At 41.0% G+C, this 16,931-nt stretch overlaps 1 protein-coding gene across 1 annotated transcript in view; it reads left to right on the top strand.

The window, feature by feature from the left end:
- The first annotated feature begins 10,682 nt into the window (after positions 1 to 10,682).
- Positions 10,683 to 16,931, top strand: part of CPQ (carboxypeptidase Q) — a 146,202-nt gene continuing 139,953 nt past the window's right edge. The window contains exon 1 of the mRNA XM_071421543.1: positions 10,683 to 10,794. The gene's annotated coding sequence lies outside the window, so the exon portion shown is untranslated. The remainder of the gene's footprint in view (positions 10,795 to 16,931) is intronic.

Below are 16,931 nucleotides of genomic sequence, written 5' to 3'. Positions count from 1 at the left end.
CTTAGACCTTAGAGAGGTGCTGGATAGAGGGACACAGGGAGAAGACGACAGTCTGCCTCCTTATATTATGCTTTGTAACAGACAAATGGCTTCGTCTTCTGCTCTGCTGACCTCCTGGTTTTTTATTTTTGAGATTCCCAAAATACAGGTGTTCAGGATGTCAAGCTGAAGTGCTTTTCAGAAATGGCAATGTATTGTAAATAAGATCTGGTAGCTCTTCAGATAAGAGTTGTGCAACTTTTATTTGTTGCTGTCCCAAGTTCAGTGGTCATTTAGGAACCAACGAATGCTATCCTGTGCTAAAATATTTAATATATTGCTTTTTACTTATACTTAACTGGCAAGTTTTTCAAAGCCATACAAGTTCAGCAAGTAAAAACAGGGTAAGAATTTAACAGGTATATCTTGTGCAATATTTAGTGAACTTCAATTAGTAAAATAACTGCTTGAAATAACTGTGCCAAGAAAAGAAAATTTCTGGCAAATGCTGTGCCACTGCTGTAAAATAAAGCATTTGTTAAAGTGCCAAAATAAAGTCTACTATGCCTAAACTAATACTTTATTTGTATAGTCTGACATCCAGTTTTTTGAAGCTCACTTTGCTTAAGGTAGTAGATCTGAATTTCTTTCAAGGGTGCAATGAATATTGCTGTAAGTATAGCTATAAATATTAAACACCAGATAAGCTGTCTTCTCCTTGTTCATAAGCAAATTGATAATAAGTAGCTGTTTTGATTTTATTTATGTATGTTAGACTGCCTCTATATCTACTGTACAGGCCACTTTATCCAGCATAGACATCTGTTGTAATTATGCAGACTACCAAATATTATGCTTGTCTGGTTCCTCCTGCATCTGTTTACAAACAGAAGCAAAGGTCAATTTTAAGCTTTATTTCACCATTCACCTTTTTTTCCCTGCACATTCATTATCCACTCTGTTATATGCAGAAGAGGTTTAATGCTTCAGCTGTGCATGTGGAACTGAAATGCTGCAGTCTTCCCACCCTCCCTAACAAAAACCTGAAACTTTTGAACATGCAGTAGGTGTGTTAATAGGATTTATCATCTCATGATCTCTTTGCTTTTCTATTTTCAGTGCCAAACCATACTATTAGGGAAAAATTCTAACAGTTATCATCTTAGTTATAAACATAACTTCAGTTTTCATCAGTCTGATGCAGACACAGCACTCCCAGCAACGCTGTTCAGAAGAAATTGGCAACCCAATGTGTGTCTCTTATGCTGAGGCTTCCTAGCACGAGTTGGTCTTTGGTTTCCTTTCCCTTTTGTTCTCTGCTTCCTGGATGTGTTTCTAGCAATACTCTGGCTGCTGGTGGATGTTGCTGGGCAGCTGGCAGTCTGGGTGCCAGGCTGTGGTGCTGCGCCACCTGCTCTCAGCTAGCGATGGCTTTTCCTAGAGACCCTTGGCTCTGCTCTGCCAGAGCCACTCTAGCAGCTCTGGAATTCCTCAGCAATCTGATACAGTGTCTCCTTGTGATTGATAAGCTCTAGTGTTTATCAGAATGTCATTTTGCTTTGATTTACCCTGGGTTATAAATTGTTACTTCCTCTTAGATTCTTAGTAAAAGAAGGCAAATAGAACTAGTGTAAAGCTTACGTGAAAGAAGGCTCTCACCTTTGCTTTATTCATGGCAAAATAACTTCAGAAGTTGGTACATGGTTCCTCTGCTTGCCAGCTTTATGAGTGAATTGTAGCTCTTGTTTACAAGCTGCGTAGCTAGTTTTTTCTTCACTTTGAGCATTGCACTTCACTGAAATAGGATAAATTAAAATAAAAATTGTTCTCTTGCATCTCCTAACAAGAAAGAAACATATTTGTAGCTTTGACTAGTTGTTTCGGTTTTTTTTTACTTAAAGCTATGTATGGAAATGATGGTGAAGTGCAGTCTTAAATGACAGATACTATTCTTCAGCAACATATGGAATACAGGAAGCTTTTGTAAGGAAACAAGTACCCAGATAAATATTAAATAAAAGCTATTGGAGTGAGGCAGATTATATATTATGCTGGGTATTTATGTATTTTGCTTAAGTAAGCAAGGGAGGAGGAATCCAAAGAGGAAAGCTCTGTGTGGAAACCGTTATTCTTTTAGGTGGAAATAATGTAGCAAATTTTTTTAGACTTTCAATCAGTTTTATTGGTTAATTAGCACTTGCTTAATCAGATTGGCATAATTTCCTTTAAGGAAATACTTGTTGTCCACTTTTAATGAGCAGTAATATTAACTTGGTTACACTTAAGCTCTTGTCTGTGTATCCCAGAGCTTTGAACTTTGGTGTGAAAGCTCTGTGCTGGGAACCTTTTGAGTATTGCCTTTCCAAAACTTCCATCAGGCTGAGCGAACACGACTTTGCTGTACAATTCATCTGAGAAAAGTCACAGCTAGTACACCACTCCCTGGCATGTCTTCTGGTTCTGGGATGGTTCATGGCTGGAGCAGGAGAGGGGGATGCTGACATGTGCATTTGATTTCCTCACAGCTCTCAGACTGGCCAGGCACTGGGTTCAGCTGCGTGGGTGGGAGTGGGGGATCAGTAACCCAACCCTGCCAGGGGAAAAAAGATGCTTTGCTGAGGTTTCTTCTTCCGTGAAGTAAAGTAAGTTGTGTATTTTTTGCTTTGAAATCAAATAAATGATAAAATTTAAGCTCAGTAGAGCTATAAATGGAGATGTGGGTGCCTGCCCTGGCCCCTGTGAACCAATTTCACATGTGCATCAGATGTGCCAAGAAGCTGCTTACGTGGGTGGAAATCTGAAAATCCCTCTGTGTACTTGCAGTATCTGAGTTTACTTTATAGTAGGAATGAGGGGGAGGGGACAGGGCTCCTTTAGAACTGCAGACATTAATTGGGGGTGAGTGGAAAGAAGGCAGGAAGAGAAACTGTCCTGACAGCCCTTGTTTTCCACTGAAAGTTATAAGGCATTTTGTTTTCTTGAATTGTTACCACTGCACTGAAATTGTCCTTCCCAGAGAGAATCTGTAGGCAGGAGAGCGAGCAGGTGCTGGTGTCACACCCCGGCAGACGCTCCTGGATGCACACAGCTTCCCAGCACAGCAGGGATGTTGCCCATCACAGCTTCTGCTGGTGGCTCTACCCTGGAATTCTGGCTACAGCAAAGCAGGTGAAGGACCTGCAGGGTTGACCCTGCTCATATCCTGCTGCCTGCACAAGGTGCTGGCAGGCTGACAGGAGGCTGTGGTTGGGGTGCTGTGCTGCACATGGAAGGCTCTGGGTTGTCTTGTCCGTGGGAGGTGGGAAGAAAGGGATGAGATGTGCAACAGGGGCTTTGCAGTTGAGACATGCTGTGCCTATTGAAGCAACTTTCCATTTCTTTCCCATGCTTGAAAGATGTCATACTTTGACTACATCGGACTCTTGATACATCTTTTGGTGGCACAGCTTGCACTACTCTTTAGTTTTTTTAATTCAAATTGCAGCTTTAAATCTGTAGATGTAATAGATTTCTAAAATGCTGTAGTTTTACTGAGGCTGAGTGCCTCTGTCTCTCGTGACTAAAGGTCAGCTCCAAAGAATTCCTCCATCCTGGCAGTTCTGCCCTGGCCTGGAATGAGAGGAAGTAGGAATGTTTGTGAAAAACTTCCAGAAAAATATTGCAAAACCTGTAATAGTTTGTTGAAAATAAACAGAGCCCAAGTTCTCTGTAGGGGGTGACTTTAATTAATTTAGATTTCTTCTGGGGCATTATGCAGGTTTTTTTCCCATGGATTTTTATTTGATGAAAGCAGAGGAAGCTTCTGATATTTTTCTATGTTTAATCCAAGCGCTGACGTATAAGGAACAATAATTCCACCAGGCAACCTACTTGAAGTTTATCTAGTGGTGGGAAACTTAAGCTCAGTGGAGGAAAAAGCTCTGTGTCCTAGTTACCCACCCACCTTGTATGGCCATATGTAGTCCTGGAGAGTAAACAAAGTTTGGTACCCATTTTCCTAAGTTCCTGTGGTGGAATAGGAGCTTTTTCTAAACATTGCAGGTCCCCAAAGGATACCAAAGAGAAATGAGAACAGACTTTCTTTTTGATGTTTTTGTGTCATAACCCATAATACTAACACTCATCTCCTTCCTACTCCCCTTTCTAAGTATAGCAGCAGGGAGAAGTCAAAAACCATCACACTAAATGGTACTGAAAGAATGTAAAACAGCCCAAAGTGCAGTTTTCATCATTCATCCCTATAATTTTCAATACCACAGAGCAAACACAAGAGTCTCTTATGAAAGGAACAGAAGCAGAGCATGTGCTTTCTTCTGGACCAGCCCACAGTGCCAGATGAGTTACTGCTGACTTGGGAAAAGCCTCAGATGGCCGAGGGAATGGCTCACTCCTGCTCAGACCAAAAAAGCCTGAATGAAGGACCCTGCCTTGCTGTATTGCCTCACTGCCAGGCTGGCAGCTCTGCCACTTCTGTGCTGGTGAGCCAAGACTCCAGGAGCAGTTCTAGTGAGTCTTCATGATCTGAGCTCCATCCTGCAGGAAAAGCTTCCCTGAGAATCACTGTAAGCCTTAATTATTGACTACAATCAAAGCAGCAGCTAGAAACTTGCCTTTAAATAATCAGCTTTCACCCTGTTTTGCATTTGCTCAGATATTTTCCGAAAGAAAATTTATTTTTATTGGCTAGTAAACAAGATGGCTTGTTAACTCACAGTTTATTTAATCTTTACACTAAATTTTACTCTGCAGTAGTACAGCCTATTTTCATACTTACATCATTACAAAGCTTAACTTCCATTTCTTTATATTTTAGTTTCTCCATTCTGTTATGTTAAAATAGTAAATATTTATTTACCAGCTAATTCCGTTTATAGCTTTTATTTGTTTCAACTTGCTTTTCAATGTAAATTGAGAATTCATTATGAATGCATGAAATTAGCACTTCTTATAAAATAAAATACATTAGGCCCATCAGAACAAAGATAAGCAAAACTGTTTTGACTATAAAGCAAATTGTGCAAGTTATTGTAATTTCTTTATTACACAGGAGCATTTCTGCTAGTTACTGAATTGAGTAATCCCAATCACAATGTTAATACTTTAGAACCAGCAACTCTCAATCTGTCTTCTCTTTTTATCATAAGTAGGAGAAGTAGAAGCTTTCCTCTTTTTCAGCTTCTAAGTGGTTTTATAAAAAAAAAAACAAAAAAAAAACCTGAAAAAAATATACCCACAGAAGAGCTGTCAAAGTGTCTAAAGTTTTCTTTTATCATCTCAAAAATTGGTTACAGGTGCCCAGCCATGTGACTTCTCCCAGTTCATGGTTTGATTTTTGTAAAAGCTCTAGCAATAGAAATCATAACTTTTTCTCATCCAATCTGTGCTTTTTATCACACACTTTCAGCCACTAAAAGCCAAGCAGAATTTTACTTCAGCCTTTCCTAATGGGACTTTTAATGCAGATTCTGAAATTGCATAGACTTGTTCACCTCAGACTCTTCTAAGAAATGCTGTACCTGTTCTTAAAGAAGCAAGATGTTATTTTAGACAATCTCTCAGTTTATAAAATTTGCACTTTTCAGCATTTATCAAAACTTTCAAACCATGATCAGACAGACTTTGCAAATTTGAATAGAAATCACACCACCTTCTAAATATGTACCATAGAGGATCAGGACTCCAAAATTTTAGTTAGTCTTAGAAGTAACACATTAACTCTCTTGCAGAGTCACATTTTTTTTAAGTTTAAATGATTAATGTGTGACTTTAACAGCCTGTTAGGAGTCTTGAAGTTAAACCTAGAATGAGATATTGGTGAAGCTAGGTCTCAAGGCATGAATCCATACATTGAGTTGTGTCTGTGCTCAAAACCTATCACAAAACATAGCACCCTCACTTTTGGGCCTGTTCAGATGATAACAAGCTATTTTAGCACTGAGTTTCTGTGCATCTGTCTAGTATCTGCCACTCCAAGAACATTTCCCTTCCCTAAAATGGCTGGCTGAAGCTTACTGATAGAAATCACACTTCCACTCAGCCTCCCATCTGCCTGTTAGATGGAGGTTTTATGTTCACATCCTGTATGAACACTAATGTGAACGCATCTTGTGTGAACACTAATATGAATACTCATGTAATGTGTTCATAGAATCATGGGGTGGTTTGGGTTAGAAGGGACCTTTAAGATTATCTAGTTCCAACACCCCTACCCTGGGCAGGGACCCCTTACACTAGACCAGGTTTCTCAGAGCCCCGTCCTGGCCTTAAACACCTCCAGTGATGGGCATGGGGGTCTGTTCAATACAGTTCAATTCAGGCCAAGTCCAGAAATAAAGCATGTATTTTATATGCATTTTTAAAACTATCCATAAATTTAAACTTGTCTGGGACAAATATGGCTGGAATAAGTCAAATTTGGATTTTGAGTAATTTGAACCTGGGTTTTATACTCACTAAAATACTGAGAAGAATGAAGGTACCTAGCTCTAGGGAAGAGAGTTCTTGAGAGAAACTATAATTTAATTGCTGCATTGTAAGGAAAGCTCTTTAGGGCAGTATTTAATGTATTTTCAATGCAAATATGTGATAATTGATGTCAAGACATGCAAATACCTTTGTATTTTGCTGGACCCATTGCTACCTGAAAAGTGAAAATCTGCAGGAATGAACTGGGCTCCTTGCATGTCTGGTTTTATATCAGGTGCCCATGCTCCGTTTTCCCTCCATGGCAGCACAAGTCACACAGTTTATTAGGAGATTTGACAGGGAACATGTTCTACCAATTTTTACCCAAATCCTATCTGTGATATGGCAAACCCATTGCCCCTGTAAGAAAACATGTAGTAGTCTGCAGGAGAAATCACCCTGCCAGACTGTGTCTTTAGTAGCCAGAACTTTTGTGGGGTCATGAGCTGCAGACATTTTTATGTCCCTGGAGCATGTGTGTTCACCATGGCTTTTTGGAGATGCTGTGTGCCCTCCCTGCAAGAGGCTGTAACAGCAGAAGTGCTTGCAGCTGCCAGGAGCATGAGTACAGTGGCATTTTGCTGCTGGATATTTTGGCTGGTGTTATTCAGAGAGGAGACTTCACTTTGGCAGGAGAAGGCTCATTTTGCTGGCTTATATCAACTTTTGTTGGCTTATATCAGCAATGCAGAGAAACTCGAGGCAACTAAGGCTGACTTCTGACTGGGAACCTGCATTGCACTGGCCAGGCTGCAGCTACGATGTGTCCCAAGCAAGGACCCCCTACCAACCCACTGCTGGCAGATGTTCCCACCTGATGATCTGATCTTGACACCTGAAAGAAGCAAGTTTCTGACACAACAGCAGAAAAGCAAACAGACCTGTGTAGAAAAATACATGTTTGTGGTGCTTACTATTTTTCTTTCACAATGTCTCTGCTTTTTTCCCCTGTTCTGTGCTTTACTAGGATATATTTATTTGCTGCTAGGCTGCATAAATGGAGACATATAAGTCATGATCAAGCTTAAGTACTTCCTTCTACAAAGAACTGAAGAAAAATTATTCTTTGAAACTTACGAGTAATTATTTTCAACTCCTTTAACTGAAAAAAAAAAGAAGAGGAAATAAAAGCTGAAGTTTGCATTAATTAGCAATCCATTTTTACCTGCCTACAGTGCAAAGCAACAGAAAAAAACTTTAAATGACGAAAACATCTTGTAGTGATACTAAAATCCATTGTGAACTTAGATGAGACTTTTGGGAGACTGAGTCAAAAAATAAAAAATGCTATGCTAAAGTAAATAAACGTCATAAAATGATAATTGAGAGCATACCCCTAAACAAGGGTAACTGGTGTATTGGTAATTCTTCAGTCTGGTACAGTGTGCTCCCACTTCAAACACCTTTTGTATTTGGTCCTGTGCTGGCAGCTTTTCAAAGGAATCTCATACTTTCTTCCCTCCCCCTCCCTACTTTGCATAATAATTAATATGTGAATGTGCTTGTGATTTCTTCTTATTATTTTAGTACAGTCACATTTTAGAGACTTCAATAAAGTCAACCAAGGCAGTTCTTGCTCCAAAAGCCATACAGTCTAAATGGAGTGGAAAACCAAAGCACAGCAAAGTAGCATCATGTCGCTCCCCCTTCTTTGCAGGGAGAAACCTTGTACCAAGAAATTTCCATCAGAAGAGATTCAGGAGCCTCTCAGGCAGTCAGTGTTTTGTGCCTAACAGCATACTCCACCAGTTGCTTCATATGTTGTATAATAGGAGGTGAAAAAAACCCAACAGTAAGTAGTCTCATATGTCCTCATTTTAGGTTGAATTCCCTTTTCCAGGAGCTAGGTACCAGCTTATTCCTTGAAGCACCAACTTTACAATCAGATTATTCTGATTATTATTGACATTCATATATATCCAATCCCTATTTAACAGTAAATTCTTGACTCTGACACTGTTTCTACCAGTATAATCACAGCAGTCTTGTAAAGATGCATCCATGCAGAACCCTTCAAGCACCTGATAGCCTTTATGAGTTCAAGAGAATGCAAGATGCATGACAAAGATGATTTCTGGATGGTGGGGCTGGGATTTTGCCCAGCATAGTAGCCTATAAAGTTTGTGAAACTGATCACAAGACTCCTCAGCTCCAGACTCTCCCAGATTTACAATTACAGTCCTGAGTAGGGAAAACCAAGCAATCTGAAAGTCCTGAGGTTGTAAACAAATCCATGTATTTAGTGAATAATGCAAAATAGAGAAAATCACGTAAGAGGTGGGTGTAAGGGAAATACCTTTCCTGAGGCTAAATGAGTATTGATGTGTTTCAAACCTGTAAACAGATTTTGTGCATGTTGCTGGCTGAAGAGGGGTGGAGCTCTAGGTTTTGCTGTTATACCTCTTAAGTTGCCTTTGTCACTCCTCTGGCAAGGACAGCAGAAGACTAAAGCACTGAGTTCTCTGCCCTCTGACCTGGGATTAATGACAGCTACACCAAGATATCTCTATCCTTCTGACTATTTGATGAAGGAGGAAAAAAAGATGGCCTGACTCTCAACTTCTTGGTATAGAAGGATTAACAAAGGAAGCTAATTAAGAAAAAATAATGGGAAACCAGTTGGGTGAAATGATTTAATTGCTAGGGGAGCAAATGAAAAGAAATCACTCTCATGAATCGATTTATATACTTTATATACTGCAAATACAGTTTTACATGAGCTTGTTCATGAAGACATGTCCTATGTTCTCTTGCTGAAAGTGAAAAGGAAGGCTGTACATCGGCAGTTAAGCTCAAGGTGTTGTGGGTGTAACAGCCAAACTTTGAGGATAGAATATTTTCTTGCATGACTTTCAGTGACATATTTATCACATAAATCACTGTATAATCTCATTCCAGAGGTACAGTACTAGATGGATACTTACAGCTTATAGGGTACTATATGTAAAGAATATCCAGAATGTGCAGCAAAGAAGGAGCCAGACAGGAAAATATCTGACAGCCTTTTCCTTGTGTAATATTTTTGTTGAAGCAGTTGTTTTGTTACCCTCAATGGAATAGGACTCTTAAGGACTGTGGCAGTTTGAGAAATATGTCGTTTCATCCCACGAGCGTGCTCCCTGATCTGTATTGCAGAGGACAAAGTTCCAGCTGCAAAAACATACTGTTCAGAGGCTGTACTGAAAAATACAAGTGAAAAAATACAAATGACTCACCTCAAATACAGAGGTGGAGTCAGGTTGGCAGGATCAGCCATTATCTTATAATAATGTGTTTCAAACCCCTCCTCAAGGTACACACCCATGAAGCTCATTAGTGTAACAGTCATTTCACTGAGGCAGAAAGTTCATTAATATTGGAATACGGTGGTGAATATTAGAGGGAAATTCTTCAATGTCTTCCTACTACAGCAGCTTTTTGGAAATGCACCAAGGGCTTTGATCCTAAAAACCCTTACCTTTAAGCACCTGGGTAGTGCCATTGACTTAAACAGAATAAAATGAGAGCTTTAATTCAAGTGTTTGCAGATTAAGACCCGTGTTTGTATTTTAAGATCTTATCTACAGAAGAAATTGCACTCATTTACCTAAGTGTTTTATAAACACACCTTTATTTAAATGAGTGCAATGTTACTTCTGCAGGCGGCCACCATCTGAGGAGCAGTGGCCCTGCCTCAGTTCCCAGGAGCGTGAAGGCAGCGGGAAGGGCTCTCAGACTGGAAAACATCGATGAACTACACAAGCAAGAACTGCCATGCTCTCAAATACTCAGAAGGATGCTGCCACCGTGCAGCCAGCAGGAAAGGCTCCTCATGCTTCATCCATTTTCCATGTGCCCTTGCACCAATATCACACATTCCCTATGAAAGTACAATCATAGAATCATCACAGCATCACAGAATAGTTTGGGTTGGAAGAGATCTTAAAAACTGTCTCATTCCAATCTCCTGCCATGGGTAAGGACACCTTCCAGCAGATCACGTTGCCCAGCACCACATCCCACCTAGCGTTGAATATTTCCAGGGATGGGGCATCAGCAACTTCTTTGGGAGGCAGCTTCGTCCAACGCCTCGCCATCCTCACAGCCCCTCGCACGGAAGCTCTCAGGCCCCTGGAAAGCCCGCTGGTGACGGATGATGGTTTTCAGGCCCCCGGGGCTGGGCGGCAGCGGCCGGGCGGGGCGGAGCTCGCCTGACCTCGGGGCGGGCTGCGAGGCGCCAGGGCCGGGGGCACCGGCGGCTCCTGGGCGGCGGCCGGGCCCTCCCAGCCCGCGGCGGCTCCGCCTTCCCCGTCCGCAGCCGCCCGGGGATCAGGGCTGTGCCGGCGCCGCCGCCCGATCTGCACGGGGAAGGTGCGTGTTTGCTCTGCCCGCTGCCTCATCCTCCTCCTTTTCCTCCTCCTCCTCCTCCGCCGCCGCACTAGGCGTTCCCCCGGGCTGCCGGCGCTCCTCCGCCGGGCTGCAGCGCTTTTTCGGGAGGCTTCTGCTCCGGAGGAGGGGCACCTCGCCGCCATTCCCGGGCCCGGCCGGGCTCAGCCCCGGCTCCTTGTCTTGCGTTCGAGCCGTGCAGCGTGTGCTGCCTTTCCCCACCCCGCAATGGGGCCTTCGCCCGCTGGGCCGCAGCCCCGGTGCTGCCGGCCCTGGCCCGGCTCTGAGGGCTGGAGCCCCAGCCTGGCAGCGCGGCTCGGCACCTCACCCCTGCTGCTGTTCGCCCTTTGCTGCAGGGGTGGCTGAGCCCAGCATGGTCGTACTTCAGGAGCGTGGACGATCCATTGGTGACACAGCAGAAAAAGATCTGGAGGTGCTTGTCGACAGCTGGCTGAACGTGAGCCAGCAGTGAGCCCAGCGGGCCAAGGATGCCAATGGCATCCTGGCCTGTATCAGCAAGTGTGGCCAGCAGGAGCAGGGCAGGGATTGTCCCCCGGGACTCTGGTTGGGGCACATCAAGCACTGCATCCATTTCTGGGCCCCTCAGTATGAGAAAGACATTGAGGGGCTGGAGCGTGTCCAGAGAAGGGCAACGGAGCTGGAGAAGGGTCTGGAGCACAAGTCCTGTGAGGAGCAGCTGAGGGAGCTGCAGGTGTTTACCTGGAGAAAAGAAGGCTCAGGGGGACCTTATCATTCTCGACAACTACTACCTGAGAGGAGATTGTAGCCACTTGATTGGGGGTCAGTAGCCACATTGATTGGGGGTCAGTCTTTTTTCCCATGTAACAAGCAACAGGACTAGTGAGCATAGCCTAAACTGTGTCAGGGGAGTTTTAAGCTGGACATTTGGAGGAATGTCACAGAAAGAGTGATTAAACATTAGAATGGACTGCCCAGGAAGTGGTGGAATCACCATCCCCGGAGGCGTTTAAGGAAAGACTGGACGTGGCACTTTGTGCCAGGGTCTAGTTGATGTGATGTTTGGTCAGAGATTGTACTCAAAGATCTCAGATCTTTTCCAGCCTAATTGATTTTGTGATTCTGTGAAACAAAATCCTTGCTCACCCACTTGTTCCTCTTAATTTAAAAACAAATATGTACTCAATGTTGGCAGTCACACAGTGCTTGGGGAATGCATTGTCAGTGTTAGGCAAAGCATGATGCTCTGCCATGATCCTGAAGTGAGCGAGGTTGACAGCAGTCATTGACCGAAAGCTAAAAAATATATAAATATTGTGAAAATAATAGATAAAAATATTAAAAAAACGTATTAAGAAACATGAAAAAGATACAAGTTCTGTGAGCTGAACTAGATTTGACTAAGGAAGCATTAGATGCAAAGGAACCTTTTGAATGTAGTGGTTATATCTGCTGAGTTGTACATGTGCTCGAAACTACAAAAGAACATATTCAAGATACAAGCATAAGAATTCAGTTTGTGTATTAATTATTTGTTCTTTCCTCCAAACTGCAATATTTCGAGGACCTGACTTTCCTAAGTGCTGCATGAGCACCAAAAGTGCCTGCTTAGACAGTGCCATGCACAATGGCACCTAAAATCCTAATGTCTTGTTATTGAGCCTTAATTTCAAAATTTTGCCTGTCTGTTGTTTTTGCCGTGTTCAAAATTAGATTAGTTTTTACTAATTTTTTGTTTTACTAGTTGTTACTAATTGTGGAGATAGTTCTCTAGAACTGTTGTAGGAGTGTTGTAATCTCTTGATTAAAGGGGAGCATGCGAGCATTTCTTCTTACAAAGCAATATTTGGCTTGGCTGTAGAGCAGACTTCCTGTGTGGAAATGGAATAACTGCTTGTATCGTCATCTATCTGTAATGTATCTCTCTATTTTAGCCTGTGAAAATTCTTAAGATTTAAGTTAAGGTGACAAAAGCTGGCCTTGATTTTGTTCTGGTTAATTTTTTGCAGGGATGAAAGCTTTTATTAGAAGTCTTTCTCATGCTTACCTGTCAGTTCTGAAAATCACTTTCCAGTCCTGTCTGTTGTTCCTTCTGTTGGATTATTGTTTTTAATAAAATCTCAAACCCTTATTTCCTCAAAGAAGCTCCACAAAGCCTGCCATATGCATGAGAGTTCTTACATCCCTTCTTTCCTTGTAAATTTTGTCTAATTCCCTTATACATATCCACTCTACATTGAATAGCATCAATCTATTGTCCCTTACCATTAGTTTTACTTTACTCCAACTTCTGTCTTTCAGATGAAGGCTGTGCAGATAAACTTGGATCAAAGCCACCACAGCTTTAGAAATTCGTACAAAGCCTTTGTCTTACCTGATCTTGTTTCTTGGTGTTTAAAATACATATCATTCTTTTGAGCAGCAAAACAATAAGATGCTGAATCAGATAAGAACAGATTGCAAATCTGGGCTGGGGAAGAACAACCTGTCATTGACCCCTGTTGGGAGACATCTGTTAGCAAAAGCTCATATAAATCTGTATTTGTTTTAACACGATTTTGCAAATGCCTGTGTGTCTTTAATGCTGATTTGAGAAAGGAAGCAACTTATAATATCTTGATATAATTGCAGAAACTCATCATGCACGTGGGATTCTTTTATCTATTCCTGTTATATTGTATAAAACTTTCTTGTTTTAAGGTTGAAAACTTTGCCTTGTCATTTCTTTCTTTCTTCCCAATTGTGGGAAGATGAAGATGAAGGGTGGCAGTACATCTAAGAGGTAGCAGCTGCAGGGGTGAAATATTTTGCCTAAAGAAGCACTTTGTGGGTAGAAATGTACAAAACAATTACAATCTTGAAGCTCTACAGTTCTTTCTGTTCTGTCTCGACAGGAAATATTATCTGTCAAAAACTGCATTGCAGTAATCTTTCACTTTTTTGTTACCAAATGTCTGCAGTAATCTCAAAGTAGTGAAATAAATGTAAATTCTTTCTTCAGCTGACCCCAAGTCACATTTTCACTGTTATGGCAATAGTGAAGTTTTAGCTCAGATTTGTAATCTCTTAAATGCCAATTATTCAATTAAGTCAGTATTTTTGCTAAAATCTTTGAAGAATGCTTTGGTCTTTTTTGTTTCGGTTTTACAGTACAAGAGAAAATTGTATGTGAGCTTGAGAAAAATGTTAACCTTGTTAGCCTGTAAAGAATGTTAGCCTTTTTTAAAAAAATTATAATCTGGGTACCTTGGTCTTACAAGAGACTTGATTTCTGATATTGAGATAGAGAGAATGGATTTATGGTGGGAGTTTTGCTTTTAAGCTATCTATCTATCTATCTATCTATGTATCTATCTACCTACCTACCTACCTACCTACCTATTTTTTTTATTATTCAGACGCCTGGCTCATTTGGATTATTTCCTTTTTTTCTGTACTGGTATTAATAATAGTAACATTTTATCAGACTCTTTAGGTCTAACTAACATAGGCCTCTTCTATGAATTTTCTCCACAGTGGATGGGAGAAAAACATAGAAATCCCTTTGGTGCTGTTGCTGCCAAGAGAGACTTGATAGAAGTGTCTAATGAATAGACATGTAGATTAAAATACATCTCTAAGAATTTATGTATTTTGGCAAAGTGTTTTATTGTATTACACACTGCAGTCAGAGGTATGCAAAAGACTTGTGATCTTACAACCTAAGAGAATACTAATGCTGTTTTAAAAAAGAAAATATATCAGTCAAATTTATCTCAATTCTCTATCTAAGATAAATTTTAAATCGATGATCATTATGTTATAGTAAGAGGAGGTTAATCTCAAGTCACCTATCACAGACATTCCTTGCATCATAGGAGTTATAAACAACAGATTTGCCAAAACCTGATTTCTGACCCCACAGACTCATCATCTTGTCCAATTGAGAATTGTTGTCACCCTTTTAAAGCCTGTTTTAGTACTGATATAAGAAAACAGTTCTGGGTTTAAATCTGTTGTTGTCTATGTGTTTGGGCTTTCTTCTTTCTTTCTTTTTCTCAAGTTGCTGGTTAAAGTGACTGATCTTTTACTTAAATGTAGTGAAATTACATTTCCTGTTTGAATATACTGTATGAAAGGGAATGAGACCACTCTTCTGTCCTCCCTGAATTTTTCTGGCTTTCCTCTGCTACATGTACATTGATACACTGTGCCTTTAATTTTTTGTGAGTTTTTTTTTTTTCCCCAGAGGAGGCACTTGACTATGAATGTACTTAAAGCAAGTGAGTCCAAAGGAATTTTATGTTTCAAGTAGCCCCACAAAAAGGGGCTTATATAATATTATGCATGTGCCAATAGTAATTTGAGAAAGAAATGTTCTTTCTGGAGGTCTGATATGATCTGAGCCAATAGTCTCCATTGGGAAAGCATCCACTATTTTATCTGTAAAATTTGCTGACCAGAACTTAACTTTGATTTGTCTTAAATGGTTTCCCCTTCTACTCTGCACACGTTTTGAGATTAGTGTTTCTGATTCTGTTTGTTTATACTGTTTTGAATCACAAGGCTGATCTAGTTCTCTCTCTGGTCATGTTCTCCTGTACAAAACACAAGTCCTCTTTTGTGGCAGACTATGAAACACTTCTTGGAGTTTCAGTTTAATGAAAATCTTTATTGTTTTGGAAGCAGAAAGAATTGTAAGCTACTAATTTCTTTGGGATTGACCATATGATCAATCTTTAAGAATGATTCTGTATATTACTGCAGTAGGCTATTAATATTTTCTCCTATGACAACTAGGTAAGGCAGACAAGTGCAATACTAATCTCAGGTAATCTGTTCAGTGCTGTTGAAAAATACACAGAGCAGACAATTTCTGCCTCAGCAATGCATTGTGAGATACTCAAGAAGGAAAACCAAGTCAACTTGGTTTTAATTGTTCAGTTTGGTTGTCTTGAAATAGCCGTTGAGTTAGGAATCTCTAGAGGGTTTTCAGTCGAAGAAAGTCTCAGGAATAGGCATGGAAAATTCTATGCAGGCTCTGGGTTACTGCCCTTGTGCATTTTACCTGCAGCAGCTGCAGAGTTTTCCACCCCAGCTACCCAAGTGGCCTTTGGTCAGCCATTCTCACCCAGTGGCAGTGAAAGAGCAGAGCTGTCTGCTGCTCAGAGCACAGGGACTTCTGCAGTGCAGCCTTCCCTTGAGTAGTACATCTTCATTTTCTCTTTGGCAGTAACCTCCCAGTACTAATGCTCATTATTAATTTCAGCAAACAAATCAAAATTGCTATTTATGGATTGGTTCTCAGCTGCTAGTGAGATGGACAAGGTTCTGGTGTAAGTGAATGTCAGTTTGAAGGGCAGAATGATTGTAGCTGGGATCTAGATGTACTTCAGAATCCAAATCCAAATCTGTATCCCACTCAGTCCAGGCTGGTAAAGTACACAAACACTCATTTTAATATACATTGCTCCAGCAGGTAGAGTCTGTGATTTGTACTTCATTTTGGATTTAGGTCTTACAGCTGAAGAGAAATCTTGCAGAAAGAGTGGTAGTGAGCAAGAATGTCTCTGTGGCTTCAGAGAGTAACTGAATGAGGGCAGATGGTGCTTCTCTCCAGCAACCAATGCCAATGCCACCCAAGTCAGCAGATATATTTTGCTTTGCAGTGTTCTCTGGTGTACTCTACAGTTGTTAGAAGACCTGTCATAGCCAAATGCAATGTATCCAATACAGATGGATTGTACTGGGCTCTTTGGTAGTTGTACAGAGACTGTTCAAGCAAATCTGGCAATGAAAGAAGCTTATAAGAAATATTGAGAGAGACTTCACTAGAAATAAAGGAAACATTTTTTATACTGAGGGTGAAGGAACTCTAGCACAGGTTGTCCAGAGAGGTGGTAGATGCCCCATTCCTGGGGACAGTCAAGGTCAGGTTGGGTTGGGCTCTGAGCAGCCTGATCTAGTTGAAGCTGACCCTGCTTGTTGCAGGGGGCTTGGACTGACCTTGAACATGTCTTTCAACCCAAACCATTCTATCACTGTGTAGTGACTTTCTGAAAATCCAGAGCAAGAGCAGTTGAGCAGTTGAAGACAGGAATGGGAGCATAGCAAAGTTCCTTTGAAGAATCTTAAATAAAAATAACTGTTGGGAGCTTATCAGT

Source organism: Agelaius tricolor, unplaced genomic scaffold (genome assembly GCF_023055355.1).
Source record: "Agelaius tricolor isolate 1412-34295 unplaced genomic scaffold, bAgeTri1.0.p SCAF_2, whole genome shotgun sequence".
Lineage (NCBI taxonomy): Eukaryota > Metazoa > Chordata > Aves > Passeriformes > Icteridae > Agelaius > Agelaius tricolor.
Note: the sequence above shows the minus strand (reverse complement) of the source record. Positions and strands in the feature narration are given on the sequence as shown.